This window comes from Tetrao urogallus, assembly GCF_951394365.1.
Source record: "Tetrao urogallus genome assembly, chromosome: 2".
Taxonomy (NCBI): Eukaryota; Metazoa; Chordata; class Aves; order Galliformes; family Phasianidae; genus Tetrao; species Tetrao urogallus.
The window spans coordinates 77,606,278-77,626,020 of NC_136814.1; positions in this window are offsets into that span (position 1 = coordinate 77,606,278).

Consider the following 19,743-nt stretch of genomic DNA (forward strand, 5'->3'; position numbering starts at 1 on the left):
ATCCTCTGGAAGCACTGAAGAACAGATGCAGGTGGGTGCTGTTTACTATTACTTTTAAAAAGCTGCTAATGAATACATCTGGACCTTTCTTAGCGCTCACAGACTGCTGTCAATTATTATGAGTCAGGGAGTGTGAGCTGGGAACTACATCTTGTAGATCTGCTGCTGAACAGAACCTTTTGCTGGGGGCTGCTAAACAGTCTGAGTAACAGAAATATTAAATAAGCTCAGGCAATTAATTTTCCCCAGATTAAAGTTGCCTGTTTCTTTCCAGCTCATGCCTATTGACTTCCATGGACCAGAGTATGCACAACCTTGAAAGCTGAGCCTGTTAGCTGTAACGATGGGTTGTTTCTTAGTTTTTAAAAGAACATTAGGTTACAGCTCATCAACATAGGATCAAATAGAAGTGTATGAATTGAGACAAGCTGTGACAATAGTTTTCTTCCTAGCTTGCAAAGAGACACTAATTAGGGTGGATTTTCAGACATCATATGAGAAATATTTGCTTAGTGAAACGAAGTTCCTCAGTATCAAAGCTGAGTCATAACATCTCTGTGGCTCTGAAATTTCTTTTTCTTAATGGAAACAGTATAATGAGGTTCAGAGCAAGAATTTTGAACTCCCTACACTTGAGGCTGGAAAACAGCAGACATAAGGAATTATGCAAGCCACAGTAAAATCTTAAAATGATACCCTGGTTGTGGAATTTGAAAGTGCTACAATTTCCAGTTCAAAATTTCCTCACTGGAAGAAAAGTTCTTAAGTGATAAACAAAGCATGTTTAATTGTAAATGTATTATAAGAGGCTCTTTACAAGAATCGAGTGAAACCAAAGGGAGCTGTAAGGAAGAGAGCATAGGGAGGCAGAAGAGTCCCTTGTGAGCATGGCTCTATTGCTGCCAGAGGGCCACATCCTGGTGCTTTCGGGACGAACAACACCTTGTTCCACTTGTACCTCCCTGATGAGGTGAATGAGACTATTCACTGAGCAAATGACTGGCAGAGAAAAACCAGTGGAAGGACTGAAATTTCATAGCAACAAGTCTGAGAGTTTTATTTTTGGAATGCATGTGGTATGTGTGACCCTTGGTTCGTCCATTGGAGTACATTTCACTCTTTAGCGGTTGAGGAGTAATCCAGTACTCATGACTCAATACAGGCAAGAGCAAAAGATAAAAAATGCAGATGAAGCTGATAATTATGAATCATTTAGTGACTTCAACACTCAGCTATTTTAGGCTATTCAGTCAGAATATTCATTTTTACTTGACCTCAAAACTTTATGGTAAGTATAGCTGAGATGCTGCTCAGCAGTGAAGGGCAGTCTTATCAAAATAAATTTGTAAAGGGAAAAACATAAGCTCTTGTGACAGAAGGGTTTTCCTAAAAAGGTCTTGCTACTCCATTCTCCATCTACAGGTTACTCTGACTTGTTCTACATCTTTCCTTCTGAGTGCTCTGGCTAAATCTATAAGGCATTTCATGGAAACTTCAAAGGCTGTGCTGTAAGTAATGCCTCCTATATAATTATGTCAGCCTATGTTGTCAGAAATGGATGTTGGCAGTATGGCAATAGAGGCAGAAACTTCCCACAAATAATCCATTACATTATGTTGCTGTGTGATGGCAGCAGATGGGCAGTTTGAGGAAATGATGTCTTATACAGAATTGCAGATGAAGCAAAGGTATGTAATTGTAGTCCTCCATGAGAAATAAACGGCACCAATTGACATTCATCAGTGGTTGCAAATATTTATGGAAACCAAACAGTGGATGTGAGCACAGTGAGGCAGTGGGTGGAGCATTTCAGCAGTAGCAATAGTGACAGTGGTTCATCTTCGCTGGTGCAGATGTTTTCAAGTGTCACGTGAAAGCTCTTGTTCATCACTGTAAAAATGCATTGCTAATGACTACGTTGATGGAGACTACATTGAAAAATAGAGTTTTGTAGCTTAGAATCTTCTCTACTATATAGTGATATTGTGCTCTTTGTATCTATTGCAGTTCCCATGGAAATAAATAGGAGACATTACTTTTGGAACTACCAATATGCATTGCCGGGGTCTTTGGTGATAAAGCTTGACCAGGGATCCATGCCCAAGGAGAAGACTGCACGTCTTTGCAGTATGCATCTACATACACAGAGTATCGGTTAACTTTTGCCTGGCAGCAGTGGGAGAAGAGCAATGGAATGGACTGAGCTATACTCAAAGCATGACTGTACCAGCGCACACAAAGAAAATTCTGGTATTTCATTACTATTAAATGATGAAGCAAAGTGTTTTGGATGAAAGTTATTTAGAGCTTTTGTTTTGTGAAAAGTTTAAATATTTAAAACTTCTGTCTCAGTCTCAACAATGAAGTATTGAAGTGGTGCTTAACACACCTACTTTACAAGCTGAGTACAAGGCAGGAAGGCAAGAAGGAAGGGAGGAAAGGAGAGAGGAAGGAAGAGAGGGAGGGAAAAAGGGATGGAGTTTGGGTTTTTTTTGTTTTTTTTTTTTCCAGTATTTCTTTCCTTTTTCCTTTGTTAGCTTTTAGAAAAGAGTGGTAAAGGGAAAAACTAAGGAAAAATGTGAAATATTGTTCTGGAGCGGACAAGGAGAGAAACCAATACATGATATTATTCATTTTATTTTATTTTGCAGGAAAGAAAAGGTTATGAAAGGATAGAGAAAATGCAGAAGATAAAAGGAGAAATCCAAAGAAAGCTTGCAAAACAGGTCCTCATAGCTCAAGGGGCCTATTTTTTATCATCCTTTAAAACAAAAAAAAAAAATCATCAAGCTCAAATGCTAACTTCTGCTAAGATACTTGGCTGAAAGATTCCTCTAAATTTAGGGAAATGACTGAACTACCTTCCTCAGAGATCTTGAACATTCAAGAATTTTCACTTGTAGACTTACGGGTATTTCTGAAAATCGGAAGAGCTGATGAACTTGAGGCCATAGCGATAGGGACCATTAAAAAAAAAAAAAAAAAAATGAAATTGTTGGACTCGGGCCAGCTGCATTTCATTGTTGTTTAAGAAAAAAAGTGCTTATACTGTTATTTTACAGGAGTAATTCCATACAAAGTAAGGGAAATACACTTCATGGAATGCCTAATCTATTTGAACTGATGTGAGTATGGTAATACTCTATTTTTATTTCTGCATAGTTGGTTTTCATTTTTATCATGTGCTTACAGTCATCAAATACTTTTCTTCCATGTATTTAATGCATAGAAAGAACAAGTAGGACTTGAGAAGACAGTGCTTCACAAAGGAAGTTCATATCTTCAACACCTTCTTCAGCCTGCGTACTGTGAAATACCTATATGTAATGTTTTTTTCATCACAACTTCACAACATGCATATCCTGCATATACAACGTACTGTTTCTGCATGAGTGCCTTAGGAGGATCTCCTTTTTAATCTAGCAGTCACCTTAAGCTTTAGGCCTTAAACACACACACAGGAACTTCTGTGCTGCATCATATAAGTGGTCCACCTATAACTGAATATCTGGTCCGGGCAATCCTGTTTTCCTCACAAAGGCCAATAGCTGATATCTGTGAAAAATTACAAGGATTCAGTATTTCTGTTATCTGTAGTCCAAGGGATTAGTAAGCCAAGACTACAAAATCTCTATATTTAACACTCCTTAATGGGTTTTCTTTCCGTTTGCCCAAAAGGAAGTTTGTGTCAAAATTTCTCAGTAACAATTTCCACTGGGAGGGGGGAAATTGTTTTTGTTTTCTTTTTTTATTTTTTCAATTTCCACAACTCTATTTCTCAGAGAAAAAAAAAAACACCAAAAAACTCATATTGATTATTGATTGTGTTTACACTGTCAGAGACTGTCATTGTGAGAATGCGAGCCACATAACAGCATTCTACAGGGACAATAAAGAAGACAAAAGAATCACAGAATCACAGAAACATCAAGATAGGAAAAGACCTACAAGATCATTCAGTCCAACCATCTACCTATCACCAATAGCTCTCACTAAACCATACCCCTCAACACAATATCCAAACGTTCCTTGAACACACACTAGGTAACTAGTAAAACAGTAGTTTTTCTAGAAAAAATGTGCAATTCATATGCACTCATGCTCAGGAGTGTGGTATTCTTATTCCTGGAGTTTGTCCCATCTCATCCTTCACTTTTGTTCTCTGTCTCGTAGTTTACTTATTAGGAAGAATTCTTGTGTTAATAAAACAAATGTGCTGAACTGTTGGACTCATTTTTCAACTGGACATTTTCCTTTCTCTAATGTTTGTTTTAGGTAATTGTATTTGCAAATGAGAAGGTGTAATTTTATTTATTTTTCTTTCAATGATGCAATTTACTTCAATCATTTTCCAGGCCAAAAGGCGTACTTTTTCCCAGAAGGATCCGATTTCTGGAAGGTGCTGGACACAGGCCCTCCTTAGGCTAGGTTCCCCAGGCTCCTGAGGTCCCATTCTAATCCCTCCCTGTCTCTCTTCTGCATCCAGATAGAGGCAGAGATGCTCCTGAGTTCACATAGGTGCTGAGTCCCTGTGTTTGTTTCATGAGGGGTGATTTAGTTCCTACCTTAGCTCCCAACCACACTGACCATGAGTAGAGCTAGCTCCTTGTGGCTTGCTCTGACAATCAGGAGAAACTTTCTGGCTCTTTTGATCCTGTTTGCTGCTCAAGCACCTTTTCCGAAGAAGGACACTGACTTAAGTAGAGAAATTGTGCAAAATTCCTGTGGGAATGGCATTTTAAACCAGAGGACAGTTTCAAAACTTCACCTTTGCAAGCATCATAGTTTCTTTTAAGGACAGTGCAAAGTCCTCTTCTCCCATCTTAACCTCGTGTTAGACTAAAGGGGGAAAGATATTTATATGAAACCTTGGCTTTGCCATGCAATGTTTTAAATGTGAACAGCAGTAGAAATGATTTACACAGATTTTGGAAGACGTTCAGGGTATCAGTAAAAAAAAAGGGCTGCCATATGAGGGTTTTGTGTGTGCTGAAAAAATTCTTCTTGGATATGAAATGTTTCTCTCTGTAAACCTCTGGTGTTTGATAAAATGCTTGCAAGCGACATTGCACAAGAGCCTTTATGAAATAAAGCTATTCTGCCTCCGGGATGATATTATATTCTTTAGCTCAACTATTACTTGACTAATGTTCCTTAGTAAATCACTCAGCAATTGGAGAAAAGAGGGCATGTCTTCTTTGTATTATCATGGAGCTGGTAATATACTGTAGTTTCACAACAAAATAACAAAGATTTTTTCCCCTGTTGAATGTTTTGCAACTACAGTATAATTTTTAAATCTATTTTTTTGACTGATCTCAATTCCAGTTTTGTCTTTTTCCTCTGTGATCTCTGTGACCTGAATATTGTCAAAAGCAAGAACTTATGTTTAATGTACTCATTGTGATTGATCCTAATACAGTCAAGTATCTACTGCACTTTCTAGACAACCAAACCAATTTTTCATGCTGCATACTGCATATTTTTTATTCCAAACAAAAAGTAAAGTGAAAAAATACACCCATATGGTTGCTAGCTCTGAATCTGAGAATGGTAAAATGATTTACACAAAGAGATCCCTCTGAAAAGTGGGCATTTCTGTAAGTAGTGAATGTGCTTTGTCCAGCACAGAAAAATGGTGACTTCGAAGATAATTACATTGTATACTGACTTTCTATCATCTTTTGGCATTTTTGCATTCCTTATATTTGCCTCTTTGATATGATTTAAACGATAGCTTAGTCACATGATCAAACACTAGGAGACATTTTTCTTAGTGATACAATGAAGCTGCAAAGGTAATTCCTTAATTCAAGCAATAATAATGGTATATCTAAGATTTATAGTTAGTAGTAATACATTTTTTATGAAAAGTAGAGTGTAATAGCTACATATTAGACAAAAATTAACAAAGGTTTTCATGTCAACCCTTGTGTATACCCCGTTGTCTGCACCATAAAATAAACAAGAGAATAAATAGTCATATTTGTTCAGTATTGTTTTTCATTAAAGAAAGCAACCAGAAATTACAGCTTTAGTAGTTATACTCCATGGTTTCATTTCTACCACAGTATTTGTACCTGGCCTTCAATTTGTTTTAAAATAAATTTAAGGACCACTTATATTCTGATAGACTACTGTTTTGCAGCCCTCTGTGTTTTAGCTTAAACAGAACTGGCAAGAGTGGACAGATAATTAGCTATGTTTATTGCTCCTATCTTACTGCCTTTTCCTTGTATATATTTCTTTTAAAAGTATTTTGAATTTCCAGATACATATATATGGCTCACTCCCTGTCCAGTTTAATGAATTGCTTTGCACATTTATAATGTATAACCAAAGTTTTAAAGATTGACTCTATCAATTTTCCAGAGCTGTCCAAGAAAGATCAATTACACAATTAAGTTTCTACTTTACATGCCATTCCTTCACATGCATCTGCTTCTGATTATTCAAAGCCTGCAAGAAGCGCCCTCATACTCTTCTGTTGCCCAGTTTAGCCATGATAAACAAGAATTAAATAAAACCTAAACAACCATACTTACACACACACACATATATGTGCAAATATATATATATATGCATGTATATATTCTGTTTTCTGCCACTAAAAAGGCAAGGAGAATATACAAGAATTGGCCAAAGTCCACATGGAGATGAACAAAAGGAGATCATTTTGGGATAGGGGGTCTTTCAGGTGTACCAAGATGATTTTCTCCTATGGTAGAATACTATGAAGGTTGAGGAAGAGAAAAACTGTAAGAAAGGAAAATACATAAGATAAAGTTACTGGGATCTGAAGTAAGAAAAGATATTATACAGCCATTACTTACACTGAAGTTATCAACTAAAGGAATAAATTCTTGCATGAGAGGTATGTTCCTTTTCAAAATCATGGGACCCAAAATCTCCTTCTTCAGGGAGATCTTGTAACTGGAGTTATGGAGTAGAGCAAAGCACAGGTTTGTCAGGAATATCTCAGTATGAAAACTCTGGAAACTCCAGACGTTATTGGTGTCAGGGCTTTTGGGATATCAGGCAGTCATTCAGTTAAATAAAATACCAGGGAAATTGACCAGTGGGGTAATTTCACCCTGTAGCTACTGCTTCTGCTATATATTTATCATTTTAGAAATACTCTCTAATGGGTTTTTCAAAGTAGAATTTTTCATAAGTTCCAGCCTTAAGAATTTTTTTCTCTTTTGATTTCTGTAAGGTTGGTTAAAGGTAAAGTAAGAGGCTCCCTTCCACAAGAGTTCATTCTTCCTGATCAGTTCTGTTTGCAGTGTATTTTATACTTTCCATATGCTACTGCTTCTCCTGTCTTTTCTCTTAGTTTGTGTTTACTGCATAGTACTTCTCAGTTTTTTTCAAAATTTAAACATCCCATAATGAGGAGAAGGCACAAATCTTCATGCAGGGAAAATAATGTTTTCAGGAACACAGATAATGAAACAGAAAAAATGAGTAGTGCATGGGGATATAGAGGAAAGACGGGGAAGAAGGGGAAAAGAATGAAGGAAAGGTGTGGGTAAGAATTTCCCCAGAATAAGTACTTTGTCTTTCAGAAAAATTCTTGCCTGTCATCAGACTATATACTGTAAATTTTAGGGAGATATCTAATCTGGTATTGGTGATATCATATCCGGATTTGGAATGGAAGACCTCAACTTTTAAGAGGTTAGCATTATTTTCAAATAATACAGTTTAAATAACATAAGACTGCTTCCCCAACTCTCCACTGTAAGGAATATCTTACAGTTTTGGTTTGGCAAGTTTCCCAGTGCTTAGCTGGTGATCATGTGGAATGTATTTTATTTGATGCATGGATGAAGAGAGGTGTAGCTGACAATGCTGTGCACATTTTGTTGTAATGTATATGTTAGAAACTATTCTGAAAATGTTTCAGTTGTCATCAAGCAAATAAGACTTCTCTGCCTTGGTGGCTATTGTTTATTTTGACTTTACTACAGCTTTCAACACTGTCTCCCACAATATCTTCATAGACAAACTGGTGAAGCTTGGGCTCAACAGACAGCCAGACAGTGGGCTGGTGGAATTAATAAATTAAAAGGATTAAAATCAAGCAGTACAAAGTCCAGCTGGATGCTAGTCACTAATGATGCAACCTAGGCTGTTATACTGAGATAGATACAGTATAAAAATTCCATTAGTGACTTGGAGGGTGGGACCGAGTGCACTTTCAAGAGAGCTATGGGTGATGCAAACAAAGATGGTAAGAGTGATTGATATACTGGATATTTGCACTGCCTCTCAGTTGAACACAAAAAGATAGGATAAATGGGGGTCAGTATGAACTGGGTGCAGTTCTAGATTCCTCAACACATACATGATTATACTGGAGTGAGTACTTTAAAGAACAAACATGACCGAGATGTTGAATTTCCCTGAAGTTAGTGCAGCAAAACTTCAAGTAGAATGCGTAGCACACCAAAAGGTCCAGGTTCAGTTTTCAGTTCCCACAATGCAAGTCTTTTGTAACTCCTTGGACTTCAAGAGCAAAATTCTAATGTCTGTTAGTATAGATGGTGAAAGTAGAATCCATTCAAGAATGAGAAAATAGGATTATATAGACTTAGTGACAGATAGCATAAGATCCAGAAGCTGAAATTTCAACCTTAACTTATTCTCTGCTCTAATAATAATATGGAGTATTTAGTCATCTACAGATCTTAGGAAGCCAAATTAACAAAGTTTATTGTAAGATGTAAATCACTTTTGATTTAACAAAGAGACAAAAGATCTTTTAAATAGTGTTTTTCCACATGTAATTTTTAATTGCTGATTGATCTGTATTTTAGTCCAACTATGTTCAGTTTTGCCAGCAGAACTTCTGTATTTTGACACATAAAAAGCATGCAACCTTGGTTATGTGACTGAAGTATTCAAGTCTGCGTGTTTCACTTGGGCTGCTGCAAATCAGGAGTACCTCCAATAAATGATGAAGATATACACCAGATTTGAAATCATAATAACACTCTTGAAATCATCAGGATAGTTTAGATGAATGAATGCAAATAAAATATTTCAAGAAGTTTCCAAATATTGTAATCAGTAGGCTTTATGGTTCAATTTTTAATCTTATATAACGAGTCACATGCATGCTAGAGTCCAAAGTATCTAAAGAAATTGATGACTCTTAAGGGTCTACAGATCTGGCCTACACTTAGATTTAAACAAAATATCTAAATTAATTATGAGTGTAAAAAACTCAGATTTATAACAAACATGATCAGATAACATTGTTTGACAAATTTTATCTTCAGTGCAAGAACTGAAGCCTGTAGTTACACCAGCAGAAGAGATATTATTCTAGTTTAATTTGCATACTGTTGCTGGAGTTTGTTATTTTTCCAGTGTTTGAAATCATTTCAAACACAGAAAACCTAGCTATAGGATTTTTTTTTTCCTCAAGGATCTGAATTTTTTAGAGTTGCCTTGATGGACATGAAAACTGTGTTGTATCACTTTTGAGAAAAGAGAACCTCCAGTTCCCTCAGTGCGATTTTTTTCCCCAGGGGTTCATTGTTGTCTTTTTTTTGTGGTGTGCTTATGAACACTGCACTGAAGTAAAAATAAATATACTTTTCAGAAAACAATAGTTGTACTTAATATAGTGAGAGTGAAGTGAATCAAGTACACTTTCAGGCTTTATACTGAAGTGCTGGTGGTTGCCATTTTATTGCACTTGAAGAAGACACTTAATCATACTGACAATTTTATTACATTTATTTCTCACATATGGCTATGATCCTGCCATTGTTAATATGGGGCCACAGCCTGCTTATTTGTTTCATGGGACTACCTCTGTTGACTTCTGCCAGATGATTTCTGTGAAGCACAAAAAGCTCCGCTATAGAAGAAATAATTAAACTTAAGCTTTTTCTAAAGCTCTTTTCTGCTCTCCCATCCAAAAGCTGCCAAGACAATTTCCCTATTTTTTTTGCTCCTCTTGAAGCACAGGTCTTGCCAATTAATGACTTGAAGTGCAGCATATGTCTTCTTTGAAATAGACCTTGAAGGGAAATATAATCAAACAAACAAGCAAACTAAAGTCTTTGTCTATAATTTGCCTATAGTGAGAATCTATTGCAGTGGTTGGTGAGATGGTCCAAGTTTTGATCACTCAATTCTTAAAAAAAAAAAAAAAAAAAAAAAAAAAAGGCTTATATCTTGTTTTTCTTGTTTTAGTTCAAGTACCTTGCATTTTCACTGAGTGAACCAAATTAAAAAGCCTGGGGACGGACTGAAAAATTTGCAACTATCAGACATAGGTGTAGGAAAATCTTACTTAAATAAACCAGACTATTGCATTCTTTCACAGGAAGATACTGCAATCTTTCTATTCTTCTGAGCATTCTGTGCATCCTTTCAAATCCATCACCAATTGGACTGTGAATTAGAGGGTGTTGGCAACCACACAGGTCTCTGTATGACTACTGTAGGGGAGGCACAACAGCTTTGCTGCAACTTAGAAGGAGGATTTGCCAGGATCTCTCATCACATTCAGTAGTTTATTCATTCCTTTTGGCCCAAGAGTTTCACAGAGAGCTGAGGAAGACATGACTGTCCCTTGGACTCTGCTCACTTTCACTGTGGTTTTCTATTTTTGCTTGTCTTAAAATACTCAGTGTTTCTATTCAATGTAGCAAGCAATACCACTTGTTCTGTAATGAAAATCTGTTCTTTTAATTGATTACCACCTTGCTAATCAGTGTGCCCTTGTAAGATATATAAAAAAAGACCTCATCGTCTCAAAACCTGTCCTTTATGGATTCCCACTGCAAAAAAATGCCCTCAGCTATCCTTGCTGCTCTTGAACACATTTTGATATGGTTCAGCTAGCTAATTGCCATTTTATTATTTCTTCAGCTTTCAACAGATAACTTTTGTGATTAAAAAAAAACAACAATCGATTAATATCATAACTGCATTCAGCTAAACATCTGAATGAAGCAGAAGAATAGCAACTTTATTTAACAAATTATTTATCTCCTATTTTATTTTAATTAATATCAGCTCTTTTGTCCTAATTTAGAGTTTTGATAAACAAATCCTGCCAATTCTTCCACACACTTTTTTGTGTGTGTGTGTGACTAAAAAGTGGCCTATTATCTTCTGACTCTTCCAGAATTTACTCAGCAAGCTTATGGAAAATGAACATTTTCTTTTTTAAAACACTGGACTAGATTGTTCTTACATATGCTAAATTAATGGCATGGATTTCAAAACTGTTTTATAATTTGTTGGTTTGTTTCTTTCTAACTTTCAATTTATTTTTTTTTGGAGCAATAACTGAACAATTGAAGTACTCCACCATTTCTTATATCAATGAATGAATGCAATTCTGTGGGCTATTTCCCTACAGTGTTACTGTAAAGGGCAGTGAGTGATATGGTGGAAGGAGTTACCAAATTCAGGATGTTCTGTCTTCTATAACACTAATGTTTCAAGGGGACAGGTTTCTCACTTATGCTGTAGCTCTAAGTTACACACAGAAAATTGCAGAATATTTATCACAATATTGCTTATAAATAGCATGCTCATTTAATTATATGCATCAAGCACTGTACCAAAATGAAATCCTCCAACAATAAGCCCTCAAGACTAAATATCAGCATCAAATGCATAACCCTCGGTTACAGGTACTGAGATGAAAGCATGGTGCCCTGGGGGAGTATAACAATTACATGCCATGTTAATTACTTTTTTTTAAAATTTTATTTTGGAAGAATTAACTGAATCATATTCAGCAAATTAGATTAGAAATTCTTTACTGTGCTGTGCTATCAGCTGTTATTGAGCCCAGAACCATTTCCCAGCATGAGCCTGCTAATGATAACTTCCTGCAGCAAAACATGGGTCTTGCCTTTGCTGAGGATATAATATGTTTTATTTATACCTTAGCTGTTCACCATGTATTCAGGTATAAAAGATCAACTTATTTTGTTTGCTATATTTTGAGTTTTGTTGCTAAAAGAGAGCACGGATGCTTTTTCCATTTAGCAGTAGCAAGCCTTTGAAGCCCAGTCTTGCTGTGTGGTGCAGGCACACTGTAACTTTTTGTCCTGTACTCAAAAGATTCAACAGGACAGCTAATAGGCTTCTGAGTACGGACAAGAGTTACTGTCAATAGCTGGCCTATTGAGTCTGTTCTTTATTGGTCAGTTCATCTGGGTTTAAAAATGTTGTTAGAACATAATTGTTTTAAGCCTTGTGAATAGAATGAAACTAGCAGCTTTCTACACTTCTTCCCTAAATATTTATAACTTTTGTTGCATTATTCCATTATGTAAAATTTTCTTGGACAATCTCAAGGACTTTGGTTGAATATGACTTCAAATAGTGTGGGAGTAAACCTTAAAGTATTTCTATCCTAGCTTTCCTGAGAACAAAGTTTTGCTTTAGGCCTAATGTATGTATCCTCAGTGTTCACACGCCTTCAATATCTGCAATAAATACTGTGTCTTATCAGAAAGATAGCAAAGAAATAGAAATAAAATCTTTTTAATTTTGCATTTACTATCTGCCTCCACATTATGAAATTCTGATGATGAGTAGGGTGGGATAAAAAGGATTATTGCTACCTTCATTCAAGGATTAATTAAAAGTAGTCCCATGTCATGTTACACGCAGTGCAAGCTGACCTCCATTGGCTAATTGTCTCAAATGGAATAAAAAAATAAAAATAAAAAACCAGAATTAACTAAACCAAAAAAAGAAAAACTTATAAAGAGTAAAGAAGGGGACAGAAGATGGACAGATAAGCAGCCAGAAGAATATCTAATTTTTTTGTTTGTTTGTTACTCAGCACAGGCTAGATGTGCAACAAGGAAGGAGAGGGGATACTGGTGTGGCAGAGGCCAGGAGAAACATGCAGAAATGGTTCAAGCACATGGAGCAGATAGGGTTAAGTTTTCCCTTCCATTTTGGAGGATGCAGGAGCAGCTGAAAAACCTGAGGCCACTTTCGGGCATTTGCCGTGAAGTGTACTGCATCATCCGTATCCACCTCATCTAAGGCAGAGCAGCATGGCACCATGAGGCATTGATGGAACAGCACTCACCCATGGAGAGGAAGTAGGATGAGGACTCCCAGAGTGTCACCAGTCAGTAATATTTGCACATCATTCGTAACAGGTGGGACAAAACTGGGCATGTTCTTTCTGGGCTAATACAGAGCACTGCAATCACCTCCATTGTCTCTTTAAGTCTATGCATGGCCATATTCACTACAAACAAGAAAGAACAAGTGTTTGGGAAATGCTTACCCTGAGTTTGGGATAGTAAAATAACTTAGCATTTAGCAAAAGAGTTATATGATATCATCAGCTTTCAGCATGTGTTGTATTGGTCTTATTTGCTTGAAAAACTAGCACAGACTTACAGACTCTTAATTGAGTCATCTTCCAAAGAACTCCCATGTACAGGAAACACTTTGTTGCTGTTTTCCTCCTTTTAAGTCGACTTTACTTTTTATTTATTTGTAACTGTTTTTTTCAGGATCATGTATATAAAAGAGAATAACTGTGTGTCAACTGGAACAGCATAAGCCTGGCAGTACTCAAATCTGACATCTCTCAGAAGACAGATCTTCTTACAAGTTTTACTACATAAGGAGAACTGCCTGACTCAAAGGTCTTGATACGCACCACAAACATGTGCATGGAGTAACATCTCTCCAGGTGATAACATCTGCTAAAAAAGACTATGTATATCATAGTTCTGCTGGACAATATTGCATTTGTTTGTATGCTGTTTAGTCTCTAATCTAGCTTGTTTATCATCTTTCAGTGTTTCCTGTCAGATATTTCTTAACTGACATTGAGAAACAGTCTCAGTGCTTTATGGGCTTTACATGTTCTGTAAAATTGCAGGGTACTAATCTTCAGAAGGCCAGCACCTCTCTGATTGCACTGTAAAAAAAAGGAAGGAATGTATGCCTCAAAACCTAGGATACATACAGTTTCTTCCTATCTACTTTTTAAAGAACTAGCAAGATATGGAATTAAATAAGTTCAGAAATTCTTGTTCTTAATTCCTGACTGGTATCATTCAGTTTCCCCCTCTTTTTTCCTTCAGTCTAACAAAAAATGTCCTTAGCAATCAAGTTTTTCTTGGAGTGTATAGACTGTATCACAAGTAAGCATACACTTGGCACAAATCTGATTCAAAATTTTGAATTTGGATAGTTCAAGAAAGCTTACATAAAATTACTCTTCTCTAAGTTTCAGGTCTCCGTTCACTCAAATATACAGTTGCGTCTTTTGATTTTGAAGAACACAGTGCAGAATTCAAGGTTGTTTTTCATGTGTCTGTATTTTTTTTATGTATTTATTTTTGAATGAGATAGAACAGCTTAAGATGTTCACAAACAAAAATATCATGGACAGGAAGGCAATGGTTAGTTCTGTTTTCCAATGAAATGAAAGCATAAAATCCATTTGTAAGCATTGCTAAGCCAACGGCAATTGCAGATCTGCAAGAAACAAGCAAACAGGAAACCCTGCAGATTCAACTTCAGCTTTCTGCACACTTCAAACTCTAGCACACCGTCACTTGTCTACCGGAGATCATTGGTTTTGAAGGACCCAGCTTACAGAGATTGGAACAATCGTATTCATGAGTATATATCACTTAACAGCAAATTCTAGAAATTGACAGATATTCTTCATGAAGTCATGCAACACCTAGTTCATTTATAATGTGTTTTAAGTCTGATCGCAATTTGGCCTTGAACAGCAAACCCATTACAGTAGTTAAAACTGAGAGCATACATAAGCCAACACTCACTAGTGAGTAGACATTAATAGCTGATCAGTAAGTTATGATGTACCTTTGCTCATGTTTAGAAAAATAAGAGAAACTTGCTTTTATATCCAGTGAGCAGTTCGGGTGCAAACCCTTTTGTCAGAAGTGAACAATGAGGAAAAAAGAGTTATCTCAAATATTACTGATGATTTAGTTTCACTTGATTCTGTCAGAAGACTAATGGTTTCAGACTTCGTTCATTCTGTTCCAACTCCTATTGAGACAGAGGAATGCTATTTCCACCTGTGCTAGCAGTGTGAGCTTCCTGGCTGTTTGAAAAACTGCTATGATCATTATGATCATTAATGCTATGATCAAAATAATCATTACTTGGCAAGCCTAAACTTGTCGAGGAGAGACTAAAGCAACTGGGCTGTTTAGTCTGGGGAAGAGGAGGCTGAGGGGAGGCATTGTTGCTCTCTTCAAATACCTGAAAGGTAATTGCAGAGAGAAGGGTTGGTCTCTTCTTGTTAGTGACAGGTGACAGGACGAGGGGAAATGGCCTCAAGTTGCGCCAGGGTAAGTTTAGGTTGGATATCAGGAAAAACTTCTTTACAGAAAGGGTTGTTAAGCATTGGAATAGGCTCCCCAGGGAGATGGTTGAGTCACATCCCTGGATGTGTTTAAAAACCTTTTGGATGTGATGCTCAGGGACATGATTTAGCGAAGGGTTGTTAGAGTTAGGATAGTATGGTTTAGGTTGTGGTTGGACTTGATGATTGTGAAGGTCTTTTCCAACCTGAGCAATTTCATGATTCTATGACTCAGATGGACAGTCTTCAAGGAACACATTGCTTCTGTGACATTTTACATTTATGAGAAGTCTCTAAAAAAATTTGAGAACCAGTCACATGTTAAGTTTATCCCAATTACATATGCTTTCACTGTATCTTGTAATACATCAGTTGGCTATAATAATACTTTTGTTTTTTTAATCTGCGTAGTTATTAGTTTCCCATCAGGTTACTCCTGGTAACCAGTTTGATTATTAGATCTGTGGCATAAAAGGCAATACAATTCATTGTCCATAGGAGGAGAGGTGAAAAGCTGCCTTCCTCAACATTTTAACATTGGATGAATCCTGATATGAAGCCTCTCAGAGTGTACTTGCTTGGCCCACGTTAGCAGCTGTGAATAATGCTGGAGAATGGAACTGAGGCTGACCTGTTAGTCTTCAGTGCTGAGTAAGTCCATCATCACTAGAATTCACAAATTCAGAAATGAAATTGTCTGAGTCTCCTGAGCACTGAAGTCAGCTGTTTTCCCACTGTTTATTCTCATCCCTTCATGTGAAAGGAAGAGAGAAACTCTCTTAACCCAGACCACCATGGCAATTTGTTTCCTGACTCAAAAACTTTGCTGGAAAATCAATGGCTTCAGACTTCAGTGTAAACAAGCTGTTGGGTCATTGGAGGCATTTTATATACGACCTTTCCTATCAGGAGCAAAGAGAAACACAGAGCCGGCCCATGGTAACAGTTTTCACATATTATGTGAAATAGCCTTCTGCAAGGGTAGAGACTCATTTTTTCACCTCCATACACCTCCTGTAATTTCAATAATTCCAAAGAACTGAACTTTTTAAAAAAATGTTCTTGTAAGCAGGCAAAGTTTACTTTTCATTTCTGACATAAATTTAGAGGATTATATTACTGTTATTTTGTTATTTAACAATTTTCCACTTTAATTTATAATGGTGGGGTGCAGAATGACATCTGAGTATCAGTTATCTAAAACATTGATTTTAGATATACGGATGTTACCTTTTCTTAAAGCGGATTGAATCAAAGCATTCTTTTATCTCAGAAAATTTTCTGAATTCAAAATATTATGCCTAAGAGTTTCTACCATTTTGTACTGGACTAGGCATATTTTATTATTTTTATTTATATTATTTTATTTTTTTTCTGTCATATCCCTTGACACCTGAACTACCCAGTGGCTTATGCTACAAAAATGTTTCTCAAGTATAGCTGTATTTTGGATGTCCCTAATCTTTAGAAGGAAACAATGTTATGCTGAAGGTTTTCCATCCCCTTGCACTGCATGAGAAAGCAAGATGTTTTAGTGTGCAGGGATAAGACATGAAGTATGGAAGTCACACTCACTTTCCTTGGCCATGCCTGCAAGGCTTCACTACTCCATATATCATCATACATTTCAGAATCCAGAAAAATGGTGGCTAAATGGTGGAAATGTTTTCAGAAAGCAAACAAGCAAGCAAAGAAGACCTTTTGAGATAGTCTGGTAAGAATGCGGCTACAAAGAAGGGAATTTTATTGTTATCTGCATTACCAATTGGGCTCCACAACTGTACAGAGCCTGCAGTAATCACTTCCTTCCTTGTTATTTCAAAAGAAAGAGGATAAGGCTGTTTTAAATGCCAGTGATATGGAGAGCATACGCCTGCATTCTTGTTTGTCTAGAAGGCCATGTTTCTCACATTAAAATTTATGAAACCAAATTCCAAATAATCATGTCAACAGAGTGGATTCTGTGGGGCACCAGCAAGGAATGCACAGTGCTCCATTATCCTGGCCTTGTATTTGCATTCTTCTGCCATACCCGCTTCAAATAAGACACTTCCTTTCATTTTGTTCTTTCCAGAAATTAGAAATGAAAAATCAACTTAGAAAAAAGAAACTATTCCCTGGATTTTATGGTTATTTAAAATCTTATTAAAAATCTATATATTTGTATACTTATATATTTTTGGGGGTGGTATTATTGGCCAGTCCATTTTTCTTCTTAGTAAAACTCTCTCCCTTCTCCAGACCAAATATATGAAATTGATAGAGAACAGCTGCAATTCAGTCTGCTAGAGTTTTATAACATGTTATTAAACCCTTTGAACACAGCTGGTAAACAGATGCTCATCTGAGCATGCATGCCAGCAGCTTTTTGTATCGTAAAGGTAAGACAATCATTTGGATAAAAGTCTTAAAACAGTACAGATACTGCATCAGAAGACTTACACGTAGAGTCTGTATGTTCTGTAGACAGGAGGTTCAACCAACGGTAGATATTCACGCTTCGGATGGGAGATCTGAGGCAGGAGTAATGTCAGCTTCCTCAAAGGGATTTACCTGGAATTACTGAGCTTCAGCAATAAATCTTGGAGCAAATTTTCTCTGTGATTTTTTTTTTAAAGATGTATTTTGAAAAAGACAGTGGTGTGTTGTCAGGATATTACCATGTAAGGCATTATGTGATGGCCCTGAATCTCTGAGTGCCTCAGCAGAGGTGATCAGCTGACAGAGGTGTTAATCTTGGTTTATATACTTGCCTATCCTCTGTAGCTTTGTGCTATGTGCAAGCAGAACAGTGGTCTGCAAGGTGGGTGACACTGACATTCCTAATTGGCTTCTGGAAACATATTATCCTTTCTATTTGAAATAGAGATGTGTTGAATATGCTGCTGAAATGGTGTGGCAGCTTTGCTCTGCTCAAGGGCTTTCTTGCTCACAACCTACTGAGAAACTCCAGCTTTGCTGGCAGCTACTTAGACTGCTTCCAACAAAAATGATGTGGCTATCCTTTGTAGTCAAAGAGCAGAAACAACAGGGAGCTTTAGCAAGCTCCTAGAAATGACGGTTTTCTCATGGGCACCATGAGAATCGCTATGTTGTGAACTTTGAGAAGTCTCTTAAGCTGAAGAAGTGCAGATTTCTTAGCAGGGAAGCAAATATAGCAAAAAGGTGTATTGCATTGTCAGATGCATTTAACACCTGTTAAAAGCCCTGTTCTGTTATTGCTGTGTTGTAAACGTTATATGAAAAGGCTGCAAAATGACTTAATGATGTGATTAATCTACTGCATTTTCCAAGGTGGTAAACCAGAGAGGAAAGTGTGGATCACATAAGACTTCTTGTTGGGGCATCTGGTTTTCATACAGACAAAAATAGCTGCTATCAGATGACTGTTCAATATACTGCCTGATGTTATTTGATTCCCAGTCAATTATCAGGCAGGTCAAAATGTCTACAGCCACCACTATCATCAGACTCTTATCCTCTAAGGCAAGAATTGGACCACAAATGTTGGCATATAAACACATGAAGTACCACTAGGACATACCTTTTGTATATTAGCCTGCTCTGGCTACTGTTTGAGTGCATAATTTAGATTGTTCAGCCAGTTCTGCATCTCAAGATGGCAAATGCTACCCTCATCTTTCTCAACCATATGGAGTATGTCAGTCATATCTGCTGCAAAGCAACACCTTAGAGAATATTGTAAGTTTATTTCTGAATGGATGCATGGCTAGATGGTTTGGGTTACACTGCATATAGTTTAATTTGGCATAAAATAAGTTTTCATTTCACTTCTCAATAGGAAATAAGATTTCTATGCAAGTGGCAGGTTTTCAGATATTTTTCCATTTTTCAGAAACTGTAGTTCTTGCTGGAAAAGTTTACTGTTGAGAAATCTGCAGCATGAAGGGAAAATACAAGAAAATCTAGAATAGCCAGTAAATATACAGTGAAAGCTTCAATAATGCAACGAAGCAGTCTTTTGAGTCACATTTGAGTCATTTTTACTTGAGTCAGACTCACTCATGATCAAAATCTAAAATCTAGTGCGAGATCCAGTTGCTTGGAGGTACTTATCTTTCAAAGAAAAGGTTAAAGGACTTAACAGACTCTAATCTTCCTGCACATTAAAATTCCTGAAAAATGTTAATAATATTAAAGGGAGAAAATTCAGATTAACCCACCACATCAGTCTAATAGCCTTGGAATCAGAAAGGAAGAGGTAAAATTGTTTTGATCATGTTCAGATAAGTCCATTTTACTGCTGTAAACTGATAAATAAATAATAAAATTAAAAAAAAAAAAAAACAGCAGGGGAAACTGTAAGCAGTAGGCAGCTGTAAACTCAGTAGTGGGCACAATAGGGGGAAGTCTATGAA